This window comes from Pteropus vampyrus, unplaced genomic scaffold (assembly GCF_000151845.1).
Source record: "Pteropus vampyrus isolate Shadow unplaced genomic scaffold, Pvam_2.0 Scaffold134, whole genome shotgun sequence".
Taxonomy (NCBI): domain Eukaryota; kingdom Metazoa; phylum Chordata; class Mammalia; order Chiroptera; family Pteropodidae; genus Pteropus; species Pteropus vampyrus.
In genome coordinates this window covers 4,483,950-4,507,283 of record NW_011888915.1, presented here as the reverse complement: position 1 = coordinate 4,507,283, position 23,334 = coordinate 4,483,950, and the positions used below count along the sequence as shown (strand labels likewise).

General features: G+C 39.0%; 1 protein-coding gene and 1 pseudogene across 1 annotated transcript in view; one reads left to right on the top strand and one right to left on the bottom strand.

Annotated features, from left to right (window-relative positions):
• Nucleotides 1-23,334, top strand: part of PPP2R2B (protein phosphatase 2 regulatory subunit Bbeta) — a 411,123-nt gene that overhangs the window by 84,848 nt on the left and 302,941 nt on the right. The window lies entirely within an intron of this gene.
• On the bottom strand, nt 9,859-9,977 carry LOC111744398 (annotated as a pseudogene).

The window sequence follows — 23,334 nt, the reverse complement described above, 5'->3', positions numbered from 1 at the left end:
ATAACATTTCCCTGCTTCAAATCTATCATTGGCTCCCCCACAGCTTTCAGTCAGATCAAAAATTTTTAGCTTGAGAAACACACGTGGCACCTATTGACCTATTGGGCTCTATCTCTCATTGCTGCCTCTGCCTTCTGCTTCTAGTCCTCCTGGTTCTTCCTCAGTATGTCAGCTAGGGAACATGTCTGTGTGTCCCCCAGCCAAGCCTGGAAAGGCTTTCACAGGCCCATCATTAGCATCACAACTCACTCACAGTGCTCTTGTCCATTTGTCTGATCCTTCAGTCTCTCTCTCTCCCCACCTCCTTCCCTGGCCTGGCTTACTCCTCCAGTTCTTCAGCTTTCAGTGCCCAGTTCAAGTACCGCCTTCAGGAAGCCTTTTCAATGTCCTCTTTGCCCCATCTCTAGATGACTCGGTGCTTCCCACACCTCATGGTCTCGGCATCACCATAGTCTATCTATTCATTCATACATGCATTCGCGTTCTCACGCTCTGCCAGGTGCTGGACTAGGAGCTGGGGAGAGATAAAGCAGAGTAATGCAGAGATCCTGTCCTCATGGAGTTCCCAAATCTCTCGTAGCATTTTACATCCCGTACTGTAATCACTGGTTTTCTTTCGAATCTCCTCCACCACCTGGAGTGACCTTGAAATAATCATGCTAAGCGAAATAAGCCAGACTGAAAAAGTTGAAAATCACATGATATCACTTATATGTGGGATATAAACCTAAAAGCAACAAATGAACAGGACAAACAGAGACTCAGGGACATGGACAATGGACTAGCAGTTACCAGAGGGTAGGGAGTGGGGGAGGAAGGAAGAGGTAGACAGGGCAAAGGGGGTCAAATATATTGTAGCTGAAGGAAACTGAACTCTGGGTGGTAATCACACAATAGAGTATATTGATGTCAAATTATAATGCACACCTGAAATTATATAATTGTATTAACCAATGTTACCCCAATAAACTTTAAAAAATAAAAATAAGGATCTCCTTCACCAAACTTTAAGCCTCTTAAAGTCAGCAGTGGTGTCTCAATCCACTTTTATTCCCCAGTCCCCAAAACCTCAGGCACTCAGTGAACACCTGTCAATCACTGAAAATTTTAATGAAGAAATTAATGCCAACAAGACATGTTAGGTAGGCAGGTTTTGCCCATTTACTACAAAACTTTATTTGGCTTCCAAGGATTATATTCAGAGGTAAAGACATTACACTTAGAATTTCTAGATTCCTACTACACTCTCCCTCTGAATTGAAACTTAAGCTTGAATAACTCAGTATATTTTTCTAGATGTTCATTAAAACACCTTTAAAACATTGGATTTAATTGGATTAAGACTGCTATGTAAGAACAAAATACAAAACTTGGGGAAGTTTTAAACAATATCTCGACAGTTATTATGAATGATTTGTGTCTCCTTTCCAACCACGTATTAACTGAATGATCCTGAGCATATAGTTTGATTTCTCTGTGCCTTGGTTTCCTCATCTCCGAAATGGGGATAATATTACCCGCCTCACTAGGTTGTTGCAAGGTTTAAATAAGCTCGTACAAAGAAAGAGATTAGCTCATAAAAGGTTAGGTACTAGGACGATAGTGACCATATAGCACAGGGTGACAGAAGCGAAGGGGATGGGGGTAGAATTAAGTACTGATTAATACTGCGACTTTTCGAGTCAGACGACGCTGACTTTGTTTCCTGGCTCTGCCATTTATTAACTGCGTAATTCAGAATAAGTAATCAAACCTCTCTGAACCATGGTGTTCTCTTTTCTAAATGGGGTTTAATAATAGCAACATCACAGAATTCTTGTGAGGGTTCAATGAAAATCATGAATATAAAGACTTAGGACGATTGACGGGTACATGGAAAGTGATAAATAAATGTTATTTTTAGTAGTTATAAAGTAAGATGCTTATTTTTCATAGTTATGAAGTAAGTACAGGCTACTGCATGTACAGATTCATCATCTCTCCTTAGAGAGAAAATATATTTCACCTGGAAAATGTTCATGTAGGTAGATCAACTAGGTGATATTCCCTTCAAAAATGGAATGAAAACAGCTCTCTGGGATCGAAGTCTTTGGAATAAATTTAATGACTCAGTTCAATAGAATAAAGTTTGGGAAAGACACAGGTGAAAATTGAGGGTTCTCCTGGGAAATGAAAGGTGTGCTCTTCACAGATGGTGTCTGAAAAGGCGAGGCCCTCGGGCGACCCTGTGGCTAAGGGCTCCTTAGCTTCCTATCTGAGGAAACTCTGGATATTGGTTATTTGATTAATGTCTTGGCACCAACATTCAGAGAAAGAAACCAATAAATCAGATGTTTCATGATCATCCCCTAGCTCAACCTCTCCCACTCTCCAGCAATTTGACCCTTTCCCCCAGTCCGAAGTTCACTTTACATTTTGAGCAGGTATATAACCCTTAACATGCAGTCAGCATAGTTAGATAGAATTGCGGTCTTCCCTCGAGGATTCCCTGTGTTCCTTCTCCAGTGATATGTACATCTGTGAGACTGAAAACTAGTGAACAGGGAATATGGTCCTTGCACTTCCGGACACCACTAGCTTACTGGTCTTTGCACAGATTAGAAACAGACATACTTTCTTCAAGATATTTTGTTGCCATATGTCAGAAACTTTGCAAAATTACAAGCATAATGCAATTGGTGCCCCCAAGGTTGAGTAGCATATAACCTACACAATGTTATGTGCCAGCTGTCTCGACCGTACCAGAGGAAGATTAAGTCCTCTCAATTTTGAAGCTCACTTCTCTACAGAACAGGGCACATATTTCCTACAGGCATCGAGATATCGGGCATTGTGTTCCACTTGAAGAAATCCTTGGCTATTCATACCTTTCCAACAATAAGAAATGTTTTTGAGTCCCGAAATGTATTAGAAACTCTAGGATATTTACATCCATGTCTATACTGTCTTCTGGAAATCAGTTAACTCGAAGGTCTATGAAGTATATATGTGTGTTGGAGGGCAGGCATGGGGAGAGTTAAAGAGAGGAATGGCGAACACTCTGTTTCAAGTGGTTCTCAAAAAATAAGCATGATGACAATATCCTGGGTTACTTTAAAAGCTGGCCGACTGAGTTGGACATATTTTTCTTTCCAAGATCAAAAGACTAATCTTTGGTCAAATAAAAGTTGATAAAATCAGGAGCAAGCTCTTTGGGGAGTGACCAGAGCAATTCGTTTTCTGTGATGACAGCTCCACATAGTTGTGGATCAGATAGGAAAATGAAGGGCCCAGTTAAGAATTCAGGCAGAGGTGTTCCATTCATGGCCTTAGAGTACATAGAAGATGGATTTGTGCAAGGACCTCGTAAGAACTAATGTGAAACATTTTGAACAACAAATATATGGCATTTCAATGCCAGAAAATCGGTTTTATTCAAGTTAAATCTTTTTGTAAATCCCAAAGAACACAAGTCCTTTGCCTCTGTTCAGAGTTCTAATGACTTTGTTGGTGTCCCTTTAAAGCCCGTTTTTCCAGGACTCCTTAGAAGGATGATTATAGTCAGTTATAACCTGTCAAGTCACCAGATACAGGGACAGAATTCGTAATTTCTTCCATGTAGAAATAAATCAAGGCACCTGCACTCTGAGAGCAGGCTCCTTTGTCCCAATTCATCTTGTGTTGCGTTTTAAAAGAGAATACTTCTCTCAAGAATTACTGAACAAGCATTCATTGAATGGCTTTATTTCTGCAGGTCTGGCCCTGCAAGGGAATAGAGATACTTGACAAGATACTTAAGGTGCTTACAATTTATCCAGGAACACAAGAACTGGTGATTTTATCAGAGAAAAATTTAAAGCATTGTATAACTGAATACTAGGCTGTACTGACTTGCAATTCAAAATGTGGTCTGAGGACTGTCAGCATCACCTGGCACTTGTTAGAAATGCAGACACCCAGGCCCACACTCAGATGTACTGAATCAGGATTCGCTATTTAATAAGATCTCTAGGTGATTTATATGCACGTTAAAGGCTTACCAGTGGATTCTTAAACTGGTATTGAGCTGGACGCATAAGTCACCTGGGGACTTTTAATTATTCTGATTCCTAGGCCCCAACCCTATTATTTATATTTTTATATATATTCATTTAAATTAGTTTCAAGTATACAGTACATTGGGATATAGTTCATAAAACTATCCCCCCAATTGCTCCCTCCCTCCCCTCGCCCTCCATCTAGCCATCATATTAATGCTAACTGCATTCCCTGATGAATAAGAGTGTGAGCTCTTGGTGAAGACTGCTTAGGTTTAAATTATACTTTTGACTCTTACTAGATGTGTTAGATGTGTTAACAGCCAAACAATCCAACCCGACCAGGTCTGTTACCTAATCAGTGAATGGGGGAAACAAAACCTTGGCAGGACCACTAGGAGATTTAGACATTTATCATGGTTCTTGGTGTATAGTAAGCAATGGAAGAGATGCTGGTTATTTCTATTCTGATGGTCAGCGCAGTTTGGGAAGCACTACACCATGTCAGTGTACTTGGTTTATTTTACTGATGAGAAAACAGGTCTCCGTGGGTAAGAGCTGAGTGAAGGAAGTACTTCTGTTACCACCACTTATGCCCAAACTAAAAAATACTGGAGACCGCAGTTCTTCCCTAGCGGCTGACCAAACTCACGGATGCTATTTATTAGAGCTTTTGCAGTTCTCTCATAATATACCTCTATCTAGTTTCTGGCTTTGAAAGTTGTGTTAAAATAGCAACATTTGTTTCTAGAAGTTTGTCATTGGACACGCACTCGGGAACTGTTGTCATTTAAGCCTGTCTTTGAGAGTTAAATGGGAATAATAACTGCCTCACAGGATTATAAAAATAAAGGAGAGAGTGTTTACTGAAGGGCTCAGTGCAATGTTTAACACAGACTAAGCACTCCGGAAACAATGGTCCTTACACTATATTCACTCCTTCACTAGGTCGGGTTCATTTCTTTCTGACAGTTCATCAAATTCAGTTTTGTATCACTTTATACCACTTTGTGACTTAAATGACAAGTATTTGGCCAGTTCAGCTGACACCTCTGAATTCATTTTGCCTTTTGCCATCTAAATGATGGGCAGTTCCCCTTGGTTCAAAGTGAAATGCTTATTCAAAGAAACATGTGGCAACTCAGCTGAGCTCCATGATTGCAGCCAGCCAATTTCCATTGTTTCCTGGATGATAAAACTATACCCAGAATGCCTTGGTAACTGTTTTGTAAATGACTTACAGTACTGCATTTCGGACCCATTGTAAATTGCAAATATAAATATGTCTAAGCGTATATGTATGAATTTTTAATGCAACAGCTATAGGTCAAGTAAATGAAAGGAGTAAATACTTTATCAGAAGCCACATTGCAAATTTATTCATAATCAGTGGTTTTATTCAGATGTAGATTCATGAGCATTTCTTACTGTATTTTCTAAGTTATAACTCAGTGACCTGTTTTGATTAGTGGGCAGGTATATAACTTGGTACCAGTCATTTGGATTTTGTCTTGTGAAGCCAGGACTTCTAAATAATGTCGACTGTTTCTTAGAGATTTCATCTGTTAACTGCAGGTATGAGGTTTTTTTCATCTTTGCAGCTACACCCTCAAATGTACTGTGATTATCGTCTCCTAGTCCTCTCACTATTATCTGCTGGTTCCTATTCATTTGCTAACATTGTGTCTGAAGTGAATAACCGTCCAGGTCAGCCATTTTCCAAAGATCATGATTCACACACCTAACAGCCAAGGTGAGTCACGTAATAGTCACTCTCTTACGCTCTCCCCCAGCCCTGGCTATAATCTACCACCCGTCCAGAACACAAAGGCTGCTTGTAACATTGTACCTTATAGCGTTCTTCAGTTGCAAGCAATAGAAACCAACTCTGGCTAACTTTAGCAAAATAGGAAATTGTTGGCAGAACATGGTAGTTCAGCAAGTTGAAAGTCTAGCTGAGAAAGGGCAGGCATCAGGGCAGCTCAGGATGTCTAGGTATCTAATTGACTGTTACCTGGAAGCTCTTCAGAATGAATCAGCCCCAACCGTTTTTTTTGTTTTTTGTTTTTTTCTGTCCTTGCATTGCTTAGCTCATGGTCCAAAGTCATGAGAGAGAAAACCTGATTATCTTAGCTTGGATCACATGTAAAGCATCTTGACTGACAGTCTCACTGAGATCATAGATAATGGTGAAGAAGAGATGCCCATCAGATGATGTTACCAGTCACAGGAGTGAGTGAATGGGTGGAGAAAGAAAAAGTCACCACCAGCACTTTATGGTGTTGTTTACCTGGATTATAATAATAAGTGATCATTATAGAAAATGCAGACACCCAAGAGAAAGAAAAAACATCAAAAGGGCAATTAAGGAAGGGAGAGTTATTCCTTTCCTCCTGTGGGAAGGTAATGAAAATCATGATAACAATATTTCAAATTAATTCTGGTAGATAGAGCTTTACCTCTAGAACTTCTGAATTACAAAAGTTCTAAAGATAATCAATTTCAGTGATTCTCAAACACTAGGGTAGACCAGCTGTATTGTCACGAGGGAGCTTTAAGTAAATAGTGATTCCAGAATCCCACTCCAAAAACAGTGTTTTCTTTGAAACTGGAATTCATGCCCAGAAGTAAATTTGAAGGACTGCCAAGCTTGTGAGCAGAAGCCTCAGATAGAAAGGCCATTCACCTGGGACTCACAATCATGGAGAGTCTCAAATTTCAATGAGCGGCCTTATCTCCACGCGAAGTTGAATATGATCATAGAACTACAGTGCCAGGGTTGAGAGATGGCAGCATTCACACCCTTTAATGTTCTGTCCAAACTGCCTAAATATTTTGGCACTGAGGATTAAATATTTGTTATATATCTGTCAATTACCTGGTACATGGCATACCTATGCAGTAGCCTGTTTTGCACTAAAAAGCATTAATTTGTTAAATGTAAACCCTTGAAATAGATCCTAACTTTGGCCACTCTCTTTTGACATATCTTTAGGCAAGAGGCCTGGCCTCTCTTGGCAACTGTGAAGCACAGGCCTGTCTCTCACAGGAGTCCACACATCTTTGATGCTGGACCCAGTACTTAGATATGAGGGATGCAGGGTCAAAGGCATACGTGGATAGGCTGAGTGCACTTATGATGGCTCCAAAGAAAGAAATGGTGAGTAGATGCGAAAGGGCAGCGGTAGAGATAAAATAGGAAAGGTGTGGATGGCCATTAGATGTCTAACTGACATAGCGACAAGAGAATGCATTAAACAGAATAACAGGGTAGGGCTGGCCTCAGGCATAATGGTATAAGATTTCGAACCACCTGTGTGGGCACCTTGTGTCTTTCTAGTACAATTGGGGCATGATCGTCACCAGAAGAGGGAGAAACTGCTGGGCAGAAACATAACAAACGTTCACAAGAGTAAAACTTCAGATTTTGAAAGACCTTGAATGCTGTCTGTAAACTTGACCAAGTTTATTTTTGGAATCATATCGTAGAATATTTTTCTCAAGCTCAAGCAATGAGCTTTGTCTGGTCACTGGCCGTGCAGAGAGCTCTGGTTTGTCTTTTTGAACTCAAACCGAGTTGAAGAGCAGGGTTCTGTCTCTCCTGTTATGAGGATGTTCGACATGGAACAGGATGCAGAATTACAAACCATGCTTTGAATTTCTAGAGAAAGCTTCTCAGGCTCCCTCTGCTGAGTATTTGCCAAAGCTGCCTGAAAAACCCTCCCACCACCCACCCCCCACCCCCACCTACCCAATCCCCATCCTATTGGCAGCTGCTTTAGAGGGAAAGTGCCTGAGATGAAAACTGTTTAGATGGAAACAATCCTTCTGCAGTGGCCTTGGCCTCCTCTGGCATGAATTGAACATTTACAGTACTGAAGCCATGTTTTATTTATGTTATTTCCTCAAGACGGCTGGTTAGCTTCTATTTGCAATGCAAATCAGACATAGAAAAGGTTTTATATATTCTACATATAATACTCCATACATCCACATTCAGTGACAAGTTGTAATCTCTTGGTCTGTCAGTTCTAGTGTGATTTTGGATAATAAAAATACTCACCACTTACAGTTCTAGCTTATACTAATAAACTCACAGTCATCCGAGATGCTGAGACTAAGCAACAGACTTAGGGCTCGGAAAGTAAAACCTTTAATCGCACTGTCTTTTGAAGGGACAACTTTGGATGGGGTACCCTAACTTACACCCTAGAACTCAGAAAAGAAGAATTGATTGCCATGAATTCAAGCATCTCTTAGCATGCGAGTTCTTGCTGGTGTCGGCTTAGACTCCAAGCAAAAAAATTCAGAGCCCCTTTGAAGAAATAAAAAAGGGACTTGTCTCCTAATCTGGTACCGCCTGCAAGTTGAATGCTTAAGTTTGCACTGAGGGGGTGGTGCTCTATTAGCTATTTGCTATTGTATGCCCTTTTGTGTAAGACTGCTACTTAAGTGGCTACAGTTTAGGAACTGGAACACAAGAATAAAGAGGTTTTAGATGAATCACTTTATAGAATCCACATGACTAATGACTAGATTGGCTCAGAAACCAAATGAGGACTAGAATTAACAACCCAAATGTAAGAAATCCCACTCAGCTTTCTGGTCACCCCTTAGTCACTGCACAGTCCCCACAGCACTGGTCTGTATGGTAGGTGTTGCCAGCAGCTGATGACACACTGGTCATGAGGGGTCCATAGTAACACCTTCTTATTTGAAACACCTGGCACAGGTGTTACTTCCCTTTCTAGCCCTCAGCTCCTTATTGGAAAGAGTGGTTCTTCTTCCCTTCTATCAGCAATATTCTTTCTCAAATTAGATTTCCACACATGATTTTCCGCCTTCTAAAAGGAGACTCATGTATGTATAATATAATACCATGTTATCCATGATGACAAGGCTGAAAATGCCCAACTGTCCTCTCAACTTTCAGGAAAACAAATTGCTATTTTTGTGTCCCATTGGCTTTCCCAGTGGGTGCACCCTGAAAACACAGCCCTTGAAAACCAGCAGCTGCAGCTGCACAACTTCAGCTCCTTAGAACTAAAAGCTTCTGGGTTGCAGTGAGGAGCAAGGTAATCAAAGCACTGTGCTTAGACCTACCCAAACAGCTATTATAATTCAGACCATGAATTCTGGCCTAATTCTGGGGAACTAGCCGCTTTCCAAGATAGAAATCTGTTTGGCAGAAAAAGAAATGTTTGTTTCAAAATGAAATCCATTTGGTTAATAATTAGCCACCCAATTTTAGGTTGCTTTCTACAATTCTGTAAATAGAATTTCCTGCATTGCCTTTCCTAGTGATTGATGAAAATGGATTTACCCTTTGAGGAACGGATCCTAAGAATATAGCCAAGTCCTCATTTCCCCTGTTGGGAATAGTGACAATGAATGTTTTCTGGCTATTTTTCCTCCTGAATTAATTAGATGAGATGGCATGCAGAGAGAACCGAAGTGGGCATTCATCGGGAGTTAGAGATTCAACATGGGTCACTAAGGTGCCCTATGATGGGCTAATTTGAAAAGAAATTCTACACACTATGGTCTATAAACTATTTCTATGTATATTAGAAGTCAGGTCGTCTACCTGGGTAATTGGGTTTTTACGAATCCTAAGTTGCCCATTAGAACATTTCTGTCAGATGGTTGAAGAAGCAAGTTACACAAGGGCACATTTGGTTAAAAAACAGAAACAAATCTAATTACAAATGTGCGGCACCTTTTATTTATTTTTTATTTTTATTTTTTAAATTTTTTAGGCGAGGCAACCCTTGGTTGGCCTCACAGATTGCAAGGACCTTGTCATCTTACAATCCCTTATTTTTTTATTTTTTACACCTACAGCATACACCACGTGGTCTTCCTAGGTGGTCTCCCATCCAAGTACTAACCAGGCCCAACCTTGCTTAGCTTCTGAGATCAGATGGGATCGGGCTTGTTCAGGGTAGCATGGCCGTAGACATAGCACCTTTTAAATGAAAACAAAATATTAGACTCCTCTGAGAAACCAAAGCAGACATTTGATTTTTTTCTTTAATTATCCAGATGTTTTCTTTTCTTCACAGTATTTCTTTACCCTTTAAATTATTATTTTTAACGTTTACTACCAAAGGTCGGGGGAGGGCAGGGAAGTATGATTGAAAATTAATTTTACTGATAAAATCAACTTTCTCAGGTGCTATCAACTTGAAATAAACAGAGTTCCTGTATCTCCTACACGGCCTTCTTGCTTATGTGAATATTCTTCCTTTTCTTTTGCCTTAAATCACAGGACACAATTCTGCTTTCTCAGGAGATACATTGAGTGTCAATCAAACTATTTAAAAGCTCAACCAAATAAAATCTAGTACAGGTCAATCACTGTAAACATGTAGAAAGGCTAAGAAGCCGCTTTACTTAATCTTATGATTTATTTAAATCTTCCAGGTAATTTGGAGTTTCTCTGGACAGCATCATTTAATAATGAAAAAAATAAGACTGTGAAATCTACCTTCTCTTTCTCTCCCCCCTCTCTGATCTGCAGCTTCAAAATCTCTTTTCAATCTCTTCACTTCTATTAATGAAATAGTTTCCCACCCCACTCCCATCCTGCCTGGAGACACCATTGCCATGGTTACCTGGATACCTGTTTTCAAAGAATATATGTAGTAGCAATTCAGCAATTTAAATGTCTCAGTGTGTTGCACTTAAGAACAGTAATGAGACCATTATGAAACTACTTGTAGTGAAAATACCATTGTTGTTGCAGTCTGAGATTAAAACTTTAATTGTATTCATTGACTCATTTAAAGAAATAAGGATCACAGGACTGATCTCTGCAGCTAAATAGCAAGTCACTGACATAAAATGCTGTCCCTCTGAAACTAGGCACTGGGGCTGCCTCTCCTTGAGAGAATAGACTCACCCACCAACCTAATGGAAAGTGACCAGTAAAAGGCTATTGTGAAGAATGGTATATTTTGCGAGCAAGTGTTCTTCAATAGTGAATCCATGTGAGCATCCTGGGAAAGAAAGAGATACTCAGGGGTGTTGTCTTCATTTTATCTGAAGACACTGTACTAGTAAGCTCGATTTGAGACATCTCATGTGGGTTCCTACAGATTTTCTCTGGGGGAACTTACACTTCTCTCTGACCTTTGGCTCTTTTGACATCAAAAAAACTTCAGGGCCTCTCTGAACCAGGGATGTTAACCTCAGTCAAGCCCATTCTAAATAGTTTGGAGATGATGTGCAAGTAATTTGACTTAATGGTAATTTAAAAGACCCACGTTTTCCAATATTGCAATTTAAAAAAAAAATCAAATTAGAATGGATTAAAGATTAACCCTATAATGTCATTTATTCTCACAATCTCATAGGCTATTTTGGTGGGCGAGAAAGGAGGTAGTTATAGCAAGAATGCTGAGAAATTCAATTAACTGTGAGTATCGAGGCTAAAATTACTGCTTATTACTTTGTGCTCAACATATGTCCTGATTACTTTTTGAAAGTGCATTTTTCTGTGAATTAGTGTAAGTTCTTTTATTAAATAAACCTGATCCCTTGGAAAGGGAGACAAGAAACACACTGAATTTCCCCACTGACATTGCTAAACAAAACTCATTTTTAGAGTGAATTAACAAAAAAAAAAGAAAGAAAGAAATGAACTGCGACTCTATCAGAATTTCTGGATTGCAACTCCCCACCATACACCAAACAAAAAAACAAAAATCTGGATGAGTCAAAGATTTAAAGATTAAAAAATCAAATTATGAAAATATTAGATAAAATTATGGACTCATATTTGTTACTTGAGAATAAAAAGAACTATGATTTAGAATTCCACAAAGGATAACATATTTCTAAATATTCATAAATTCAAACTTTTTAAATTATGTATTTCTTAATATTTGTAATCATCGGGGCAAAGCAGGTGCGAGAAACCAGAGCTTTCCTACATTATTGGTGGAAGTAAAAGTTGGTACATCTTTTCTGAAGGCTAATTTGGTAATATGAAAAAATGTGCATTTTTATTCTATCCAGATATTTTATTTGTAAGCATTTATCCCAAATGGGTAGTTGCACAAGTGAGACAGAGGGAGGGAGGGAAGGAGGGAGAGAGTGAAGTAAAGGCTTTTCACAACATCATTTATTATAATTTGCTTGAAACTGCAGACATTTTTACCTGCCTCTGTCCTTCAACCTTACCTGTTTCTGATGGTAAAGAAAGAAACCATTTGGTTTGTATGAGAAATACTTGAAAAGATGTTCACCAAATTGTTAGCATGCTTATTTTGGGTCGTAGGGTAGGAATCTGGAAGATTTTAAACTTTTTATTTATACTTCTCTTAATAATTTACTATTTTTATAACAAGCATATATTAGTATTACAATCAGGGGCAACAGTAAAGCTGTTACAGGTTGAACTGTGTCCCCCCAAAATATCCATTGAAGTCCTAACCCACGGTACCTCAGAATGTGAACTTATTAGGAAATAAAATTTTTATAGATATAATCACATTAAAATGAGGTCATACTGAATTAGAGTGGGCCCTAATTCAATGTGACTGATGTCTTTATAAGAAGACGAGAGACACATAGGAAGAAGACAGCTCTGTGACAATAGAGGCAGAGATTGGGGGGATGCATCTGCAAGCCAAAGAATGCCAAGGACTGTCAGAAACACCAGAAGTTAGAACAAGTAAGGAAAGGTCCTCCACTATAAGTTCAGAGGGAGCATGGCCCTGCTGACATTTTGATTTTAGACACCTTAGCCTCCAGAACTAGAAGACAGTACATTTGTGTAAAGCCACTCACTTTGTGGTACTTTCCTAGCAGCCCTAGGAAACCAATATAAAAGCTATTTTAACTTTAAGGGAAAATTCAATGTGCTCTATGAATATAGTGAGAAGATCCATCATTATACTATGCCACACATAGAATAGCAAACCCACTATTAATAATTCTGCATCCAACATCCTAATCTAGAATTGTATTCATGGTACTTAGAAAAAGGAAGTGAAATGTCCTACTTCTTAAATGTGATACAGATGACATAAATGCCAAAGTGGTTCTGAATACACCTGCAGATAACTGAAGCATCATTTTCCAAAGCTACCAAAAAGTTCCTTCTTCTGTGAACCATCATTAATATCATGAAGTATTTAGAGATCTAGCTCGTTGATAGACTAAAGAATTTCAAGCCTGCTTATCATGATTTTCATTTTTTCCTCAACCATATTAAATATGACTGTAACAATGAGCTGAAAGTAAAACTAGGTCCCAAGTATTTTGGCATTTTTTCAGTATCGAAGGTCAACCGCATAGCAGCGAGCCAGAGTGCATTGTGAACAGACATATGGCATTTGTTTGGGAGAGGAGATGGTGGGAGGAGGAGTGTCCTGTTTTCCAGCTGCCTTCTAAAGTCAGCCTGAATTTCTGTAAAATCTTACTGCATCTTATGAAGCTTCTCGATCATTTTTTTTCTAAGCGGTCTTTGATAATCTTGAGAACCAAGAAGTCACAATTCAGGAAACCCATGCCTTCTGACTTTGCTGGGTCATTGGCAAGGTCAAATTGAGGGTCTAATTGCATCAGAAGTAGGCAAATGTACCAGTTTAGGACTAACGTCTGAACATGAGGGTCAAGGAATCAATAGACAAAGCATAATTCTTTGGTAAATAATTCTTATGGAAAATGTAGCACTGGGGCTGAAGTCACTCATGTTCTTTTTAGAGTGACTGTGCTCTGATGCTAGTTTGATAAAACTATGCCTATTTGGATGCTCTTATTATGATAGAGAATTCAACTTAGTACAGCCAATGCTACATGCATAGAGAGCATATGTATACACCTAGTGTGATTTGGTAGGTAATCCAAAGACCAAGGATTAGTCAAGAACTTGGGCATTTGCAAATGATAGAAACATAACTCCACAAGCTTATGCCAAAAAAAAGAAAAAGATTTTGTTGGGAAATCAAAGGGTGAAAGTCGTGTCCTCTCTCCAGGACTTATCATTAAATGTGTCTGCCTATCACCGTGCTCCCTTTTAGCTCTGATTCTCTTTGGGAGGTGGCCTTATTTCCCCTCCTGTTAACAGGCTTCTCCCACATGACAGAACAAATAGGAGTTAGAGCCAGACTTGTGTTTCCATGGCTTGTAATCCAAGATATAAAAGAAGAGAAACATTCTCCTTTCTCTGTGTCCATGCGTAAATAAATTCCATAAAATGTTCTCTTGGATTAGGTGCCCATGCCTGAGTTAGTTATCCCAGCCAGGTAGATGGGGTGCTCTGGTCAGCCAGTAGAGCCACAGTTGGAAAGGCAAGGCATTGGGATTGGCAACCCCATTAAGACCGTGTAGGGCGGAAGGATTAAGTTTCCCCAAGGAAGTGAGGATCCTGTTATCCAGGAGAGGAAAGTGATACAAGAAAGACAAACAGGAAATGCCTACTACAATACCCAAACGTTCCCCAAATACTACCCTCCTCCCTTTGACCTAGGTTTCCATGTCATCTGAAATCTTTGTTTTACTCTTTTAGGTTATAACTGTCTAATATTATATAAAAGAAAGAGATGATTGATAAGTAGATAGAGTGCAAATGAATCAAACCTTGCAGAGCTGACAAACGAAATGATAAACCTAAGTCTATAAACAAGTAAATAAAAATGGATTGCAAAATGAAACTTTTACATAAACTGAGCTTTAAATTAAAGAAGAGTTAGATACATAGTGTTGGAAGGTATGAAAGACAGCTTATTTTTCAAAGCAAGCTATAAATAAATATAAAGCTATATTGAAAAAATTTATCAAAAGGCAACTCATGAGGCTGGGGATAAAATATACAAGTAGAAGGTGTAGTTAGCGTCTTGCCTATTCAAGCAAGAATTCAAATTCTGTTATTCAGAAAAAGTGTTGCCTATGAACTCTGGGAAGACAGTTCACTTCATAAATGCAGTCAATAGGTTAGATTTTATCCTTAAAGTGGGATCTAAGTCACCAAGGCTTTATCAGAAAATGACTTCATCTATGAAGAATTATAAATGACTTGCAAAAAAAAAAAGTGAATTTTTAGCAGATGTGGGGCTTAGAGACAGATTCAGAGAATTTATCATGTTGGCCATGGTAAAAAATTGAGGCCTAAACTTGACTTATGACCATCACCCTCCCACCCAATTGTAGGACCTGGAACTTGCCTTACCTGAGCTCAGGGTCTCGTACTTTACCTCAGACTAAGATTACATCACAAAGCTGGAGTTCCCCAGACCCTTGGGTGTAGCTGTGGTCTGCGGTATTTATTTTCCCAGTTTAGGCACCAACCTTTGAGGGAAAGCTCCAGATGGTGAAGCTGTGTTTCCAATTGGGAATCAAACCATCTCTCCGCACCTTTAACCAGGGACTTATCTGGAACCCCCGGGAGGTGACTGGACCCTCAGCTGGAACCAGCCTAGCCAGGCTCATTTATGAAACAGGAAAGGTTCAAGAACCTACTTTGTAGAAAATGAAATGTCTAAGCCAGGTAGTTAATTTTCCATGATCCACATGCATATTATCTATTTAAAGGTCTACATCTACCTAGTATTCAGTTTTCCAGTTTTTGAAAAATTAGAACATAGAGAAAAAAAAGATCAACTAAATTTCCTACATCCAGACAACCCATTAACATATATATGTGTACATACACACACATATATATGTGTATATATAACATTGAGACTTATTCCTATGTAAATATGAAATGTAAACATATTTTTCACAGGAGTAGTTTTGTCCTGTAACAAATGTTTTATTATCTGATTTTTAAAAACTTAATGTATTATAAAATGTTTTCCCATTTAAATAGATATTTCTCCATCATTATTTTAATCTGTTGTACAGCTCTAATATACACATACACACACAAAATGAAGATTTTTAGGTTATTTATTTTTTATAACTATAAATAATTCTGTGATGATACCCTTAGGAACTTTTACATTTATTTCCTTAGGTTCAGTTCCTAGAGGTACAATTGCTGGATCAAAGTGTTTGCAGAATCTTTAGAGTATGGATTGTTAGACCAGACAGGGGTAAGAGTCCTCATTTACTCTCACTCAACCAGAGTATCATTACTTTTTAGAATTTCTGACTATTGGGAGCAAGGTGTTAGTATCATCACCATGTCATCTTATTAAAGACACACATTTTTTTTCTATATTTTAGCATACTTTTAGCATTTTGCAATCTAACATTGTGTTATAGTTTGAAGCACTTTTTTTCTTTCTTAGTAGTGCATAAAGTAACAGCATGCCCTATAATCAATGGCATCTTGGACTCAATGAAATACGGTATTCTGTCTAAGCAATTTTGTTTTGGCCCAGCTTTTCTTGCCACCCACCAAGCTTCTGGGACCGGTTGCCCTTGCTAACTGCTTACAGTGTGCTCAAAGTATGTAAATTTGATTCAACTTTTATGCAAGTCTCTCTGCATATGGCTCGGGGAATACAAAGACGAACATGACAGTGCTGAGAAAAACTTAATTAGGAAGGTCACTGCATAAAAACCATGTAATGAATTTTACCTCAAAACCTTTGTGGATCAAGGCAGGATATAAATAAATAAAAACATTATCCATACAGCAGCCAAATAGACATGAATTTTAGATCATCTCTCCTGCACGTTTCCTTTATTGGCACAGAAAACCAAGAGGTCTTCTGAGCTACCTGTATTTCCTTGAAGCCATTCTCTTCCTCAAATGCTGCTCCCTTTAACTCAAAGAGTGTCTCTTTTTCTCATGCTCATCACCTGGCCAACTCCTGCTCAGCCTTCATAACTCGATGTAGAGGCGGCCTCCCTTGAGAAGTTGCTTCGGCTCCGTCTTTTCTCTCCTCTCTCCCTACCTTCTGCCAGTATTGCTTCCACGGTACTTAGTACACTTAACACCACACATCATAGTGACCATATGATTGCAGGGGTGCTAGGGCCCAGCATTCAAAAGCAAATCTCTGGGGTAAGACTGCTCCAGTGCCATCCCAGCTCTGCTACTTATTACCTGTCTCTCTTTGGGCAAGGTATGAGTAACTACTCTCAAATCTGAATTTTTTAATCTGCAAATTGAAGTTAATATTGCCTAGTTCAAAGGGTTGTTTGGAGAATCAACTCTAATAAAGCATATGAAGCACTTAGCACAGGTTCTGGCCATTGGAAAACATTGAATCAAATACTAGCTTGGTGGCTGTCATTCCCAGCAGATCAGGGACCTCCAGAAGGGCACGAAGTACGTATGTGCTTTATCTCTGTGATCCCAGGTACCTGGTGTGGAGTAAATTCCCAGGACAGGTTACAGTACTTATTCTGAAAAACCAAGCCCACAGCATTAGAGGCTAAAGGAGATTAGACAACAGGCTTCTCTTTTTGGCTCAGAGCAAAAAAAGAGCTTTTTTGCTTTGTAAGTGCCCTCCTACTATCTATCTGTCTATAGAGAGAGGTTCCATTGTTTGAACCTAGTGATGTGAAAAGCAATCAAAAAGACTATAAGAATCTGTGTACCTACCTTTTTCTTTTCTTTCTTTCTTTCTTTTTTTTTTAAGAAACCATCTGTAATAATTGTCTATGGTGGGTTTCTTTTTGCTTTCTTTTTTTTTTTTTTTAATTAATCCTGCTTACCAGGAATCTTAAGGTTGATAACAAAAGAAGGTATCTCATGTCTTAACGGCCCTTGCATATGGTCATTAGTTTATTTCATTTACTCCCTGTGTCCTCGCAGAGGGGAATGTGATGGTAATTTGAGGATCTGATTAAGCAGCATGAATGACCAGGACGATGAGCATAATAGTGGATGGATACAATGCCTAAAGAAATATTTTATCAAGTGACTTCACTGCTTATATTGGGAAATGTTTGTTCTTTTGTGTGGTATTAAATGGGATTAACTGCTCATAAAGAATAAGTAACTGAGATACATCAGGAAGTTACCTCATCTCAAAATGCCAGCACGCCTAGCCTTGCTGACGCCTAAAGTGATGGAGATCGAGTTTACTTTCTCTGAGATATTATTATTCCTTATTAGAATGCCAATGTATTGACCATCGTAGAAGGAATGTCTACAGCTTCCATTTATTGAATCCTCTGTTCTGCCAGAAAGAGACATCTTCTGTCTTTTAACTTACCAAGCAATCTCATGAAGCAGCTACATCTCCATTATATAGACGAGGAGAATGAGGCTTAGAAATGAAGTCATTTGCACAAGTTTTGGGGAAAGATCAGAACTGAGAATCAAACCCAGTTCCATCTGACTCTAAGCCTATGCAGACCTCGAAGTCAGGTCTCAAATCAGCATGGCTCTAAGATTTGCTCACTCCTCCAGCTATGGTTTTTACAACCCTCTTCCAAACCTTACACTGAAGACATACCAAACTTCTTTTAGTTCCTCCAGCATACCATCAGAATTCTTTTTCTCTTCTCCCTCTCCTTTTACTTCCGTCCATCTTTATCGAGCTCATACTTTCGGGCCTCAGCTAATATGCCACTTTCTCAAAGAATTTATTTGCTGAAAGCTAAGCCTCATTCCCAGAAATTGTTCGGTGGTCCCACTAGGTGCTCCCAGAGCTACGTGGCCTTCCCCTACATTAGTGTGGCTCATGTGACATAGTTACATCTTGTGTCATTGTGTGCTTTCTTCATTAGACTGTAAGTAGCATAAAGACTGGATGTGAAACTGGTTTACAGTTGTTTCTTCAGTGCCTGGCAATTGCTAGAAGTTCAATACATAATAATGGAATGAAAAAATAAACTCATAAATAAATCAACAGTAAAGGATAAAATAGAACTGCATTGCAATATGAGAGTGCTGACTTCCTATTTTTCTGTACCAAAGGAATATCCCGTCTTCTCCATAATTCTGTCTGCAGGCCAACCCTGCCTGTTACCGTTTAACTATCTGGTTTACCCTAGCAACACTATTGATTCTTGAAAAAATGTTTGTTCTCTTCTCTAATTTCTCTTTCAGAAATAGGATCTAAGTTTCAAATACTTGGTTTTAAGTTTTCAGCTACAGTTAAACCTAGAAGAGATATACATACATTCTTTGAGGTCTAAATCTCCCCTAGTCACTCCGCCATACACACACTTTTTCTCCCTCACTTTTGAAAGACTGCCTCTTTTAATTCCTCTAATTCTGTTTGTCTCCATAAGCCACATGCTCCTAGTGTACATGTGTTTCATTTCACTTCTATCTGGATGCTTGGAAATCTGCCCAAAGTGGAAATTTTAGAGCAAAACCATTAACAGCATCACAAGTATGGTTGATAATAGGGTTTTTTCTTTTGTTTTTCTTCAAATAATCATAAAAAGCCTTTTGATTTTTAAAAGAAATAATTAAGGTGAGGTTCGACCTGCTCACTAATCAGAGGATTGCTCTCCCTGAACACAAACTCTGTGCTATTCTTCTTAACCAAAGAGTGACTTGGGCATTTATCCAGAGTACTCCTCAAGGATCTAATATGTTAATTGAAAAAAAAAAATCTTAGGAAATAACTTTACAAGCAAACAATTTATCCAATTGGAAACACATCGGATTAGTTTCTAATCCGTTTTCCTTGAAATCTCAGCTGCTGAAGCAAAGGATATTTTCTTTAATCAAAATTCTCAAAGAACAAACAGAATTACAATTCCAAGGTAGAATACGATTTGGTTTAATTAAAGCAGCATACAGTATAATTCCCACACGGACATTTTAGGATGCTTAATGCTGGTACAGGTAAAGACACAGTTTCCTAGGCTGTCCTTCCAGATTCTCAAGGCCTCTCTCATGCCTCCAGCAGCTGTAATATCTGATGGATGTAGCTTTCTCTACTTGTCCTCCTCCTCCAAGCATTTCCCTTCATATACTTCAGCACGCATTATCTCTTGGCAGGCACTAGGCAGTTAGTTTTCTTTTGCTCACTGCTCTATGACCTTGTTTATCACAATCACAAACGTGATGTGCATAAAGAAACTCTTAGCTGGGAGGAAAGGATTTAGCCAACTGGACCACTAGACTCTTTAGACATCTATTGTCCAAAGATTTCATATGTGAGGTAATTCAATTGATCCCTTACAACCAGGATAGAAAACTGAAGGGCAGGCCAATAAGTTGATAAGCTCTAGAACTCAAAAAGATTTGAATTTGAGAATCCTGATTCCCTGGAGATGACTGTGAAGGAGTAGTACAAGAAAAAAAAGGGATGGAGTGACATGCTGTGAATAGTGACCAAATGAGTGGGTTGAGCCAGTCTAAACGATTGAGTACAAACATGCTAGGGAAGGCCAGGGTGTTTGGCCCTCTCTTGAAGCCTAGATAAGAATGATGGGGAATATACCAGATTGTTCCTAATGACCAGACCTGGATGAGCTACTGGAGAGTGGACAAAAGAGTTTAGAATAATCCATTCACATCCACATTAAAAAGCAAAAATCACACACATGTGCAAACACATACACCCATGTGTGCCCACACGTGCACTCACACACAATTCACCTCTAAATTATGGACCACATTGAAGATTTGAGGAAATAACTTCTTTATTATTCAATCATGAAGATAATTAAGACATGTTTCTCATTTATGGTCAACTCTCATTTATCCATGAAAGAAAAAGCTAAGGTGGGAGCTAACAATACCCTATAGAGAATTCTCGAACTTCACTTGGGACAATTTCTGTCCTTTCTACCACCCACCCAGGCTTTCCCATACCTGTTAATGAGAAGCTAAAAGTTGCCTGAATTTTGCCCCCTATACCTCTTGCTTACCTCCTTCCACAGATGCTAAGAATAATGAAATGCCTCAATAGCCAAGAATTGGAGAAAGAAGGAAGATGGCATCTGAGTAAATCCCTGTAGGCGAACAAATCCTGAATCTTCAAGTGGTGCTGTCGGGTATGCATGACCCAACTGAAATCAGTCAAGAAAATGCTGCTCATGCATTGAGAGGGAGGAGGCCTGTTTCCAGCTAGAAATCTTGTAAAATGTTTTCTCGAAGCTGCAGGGAGGTCAGTAATCCTCTTATTTACCTTTCCCGTTGTGTAGCAGAAGAATCACTAACAGGTCGGTTCTGCATTCAGAAACATTAAGATAGGAAACAAAAACAGGCACACATAAAACAATTTCATCACTTGCCAAGATATTGCAGAAGGCTCTGGTTTGAGTTACAGAGATATCCCTTTCTCTTCCTTCACCTGTAGTCACTGAGAAGACCACTAAAATAAATGATCTTTGGCATGACAGGAGACAAGATTTTCAGGCTAGTTTGGCAGGGTCAAGTGAACAGCAATGAGAATTTATATTCTCTGGGCATGCAGGGAGGGTTTTATGTCCGAAAAGGGACTTAATTATGGCATGGTGAGTGATAGAGCTTTTATAAGTTAAAAATAATAGCATGTTGTATTTGCTGAGCATTTTCCTGGGTGTTTAGTTATACCCAAGAAATTGGTCTATGCCTTCCAAATAGAGGGAGGTGGAGAAAAAATAGACAAAAGAGAATTTTTAGACCAACATGTCAACTGAGAGAAATAAGCATAGGCTTCAACAAGAATGAGAGCATTACAGGTCAGCGAAAACCACAATATCAGTGAGACCCATGTATGGACCTTTTCTTCTGCATTTTTAATTCATATCCCTTTATCTCTGAGTTGATCATTCATATCCACCTTAACTCTACCGCCCCACTTTTATAACTAGTGAAGAGTGAAGATCACTACCTTAACCTAGAAAACCTATTTAAGTCAGGCTGGTCAATTCTCCCTGAATCCTAGGGCTCCAATAATTGCATCTCCCTTCCTCTCCAGACCTCCGGGTCATTGCTAGAATCCCTCTAGAATCATTCTTATTTCCCACCCCCAAAGAGGATTATAAATTGAGAGATCATCCACTAAATAAAGGCCCACAGATATTGGTATTATTTAAAGCAATCCAGATGCTATTTCTCTCCTGTATTCCTTACGACCAGCCACCTGACCAAGCCAAAGTCATCGCTGCCTCTATACCTCTAGCTTTGCTGTTCTCTATGCTGTGATGCTGTTTTTCCGAAAAGATCTTTGCTTGGCTTGCTTCTCACTGTTCAGATCTCCGTGCAACTGTTCCCTCCTCTGAGAAGCCTTCTGAACTATCCAATCTAAAACAACCCTGCGTCCCCCACTCTCTATCACATAACCGCATTTTCTTTATGATAGTATCACTATCAGAAAATGTTTATTTATTTTTTTTAGTTTATATATTTCTAGTCTGTCTCCTGCCTGTAGAACACAAGCTCCATGAGGCCAGTGTCTGATTTCTGCTTCTCTATTTCCAGCGTCTAGGATAATACCTAGCAAATCATAGACATTCAAATAATTATTAATTTTAAAAATTATGGGTGTGCTTATTAATTTGCTAGACACTGCTTACATTATTTTGATTTAATTCTAACCCAAAACTATGATATAGATACCATCCCCATTTTACACATAAAAGAGCTAAGGCTTAGAGACATGAAATAACTTTTGTAAATGATAAAGCCAAATAGAAACCCAGACCGTCTCTCTCTGGAATCTACACTCACAGTGCTATTCATTGTACTTATACCTTTTCTGAAGTTTGAGATTGCATCAAAAAAAAAAAAAAAGAAAGTTAAGACTTCTGGTTTCTAGTTCCATACATAAGGAGCTTGGGAGTTGCTACTCTATCCTAACAATAAGGAAAGAGTTGAATAGACTGGAAAATTAATAAATCTTTTTAGGCTTGTAAGAAAGGATAGGACACAGAGGTAACTGCTGTCCCCAAGATCGGAGAAACAGACAGGCAAATACTAAGAATCTCGGTTTACCAGAGCAGAGACTCATAAGTAGAAATACTGCTTTGGGAACAAATGCCAGGGTGTGTAAGCCTGAATAGTAGTTGATAAGTTGCTTGAGACTCAATGCAGATAACGATGAAAGTTAAAACTCTGAGGAGAGCCAGTCATGGGAAACCAGGGGGCACAATTTTATGAAATTTACCCCCAGGAGCACTACTAGGTCCTCATAGTAAATAACAGAGAAAATTCCCCTTAAGCTCCCAGCAGGAAGAGGGGAAAGGAATCATGTTGAAACATGCCAGCACACTCTGTTCTTAATGCCTGCTCTCAGAATAAACCAGTTAACCAGTGCCTAACTGACCTAGGGGAAAGGAGATACCCACTCCCCTTCACTGTAGCCATTCTGTTCCACCTAAAAAGGTGGGGGAGGGGGACTTAAAAACACTCATGAAGCTCACAGCCCAGGGTCATAGGCTCACTAAAAGACTGAGATCTAGTTATAAGACTATAGAACACTTCCCCTTCCTGTATCTTACCACCATTTTTAAAGGC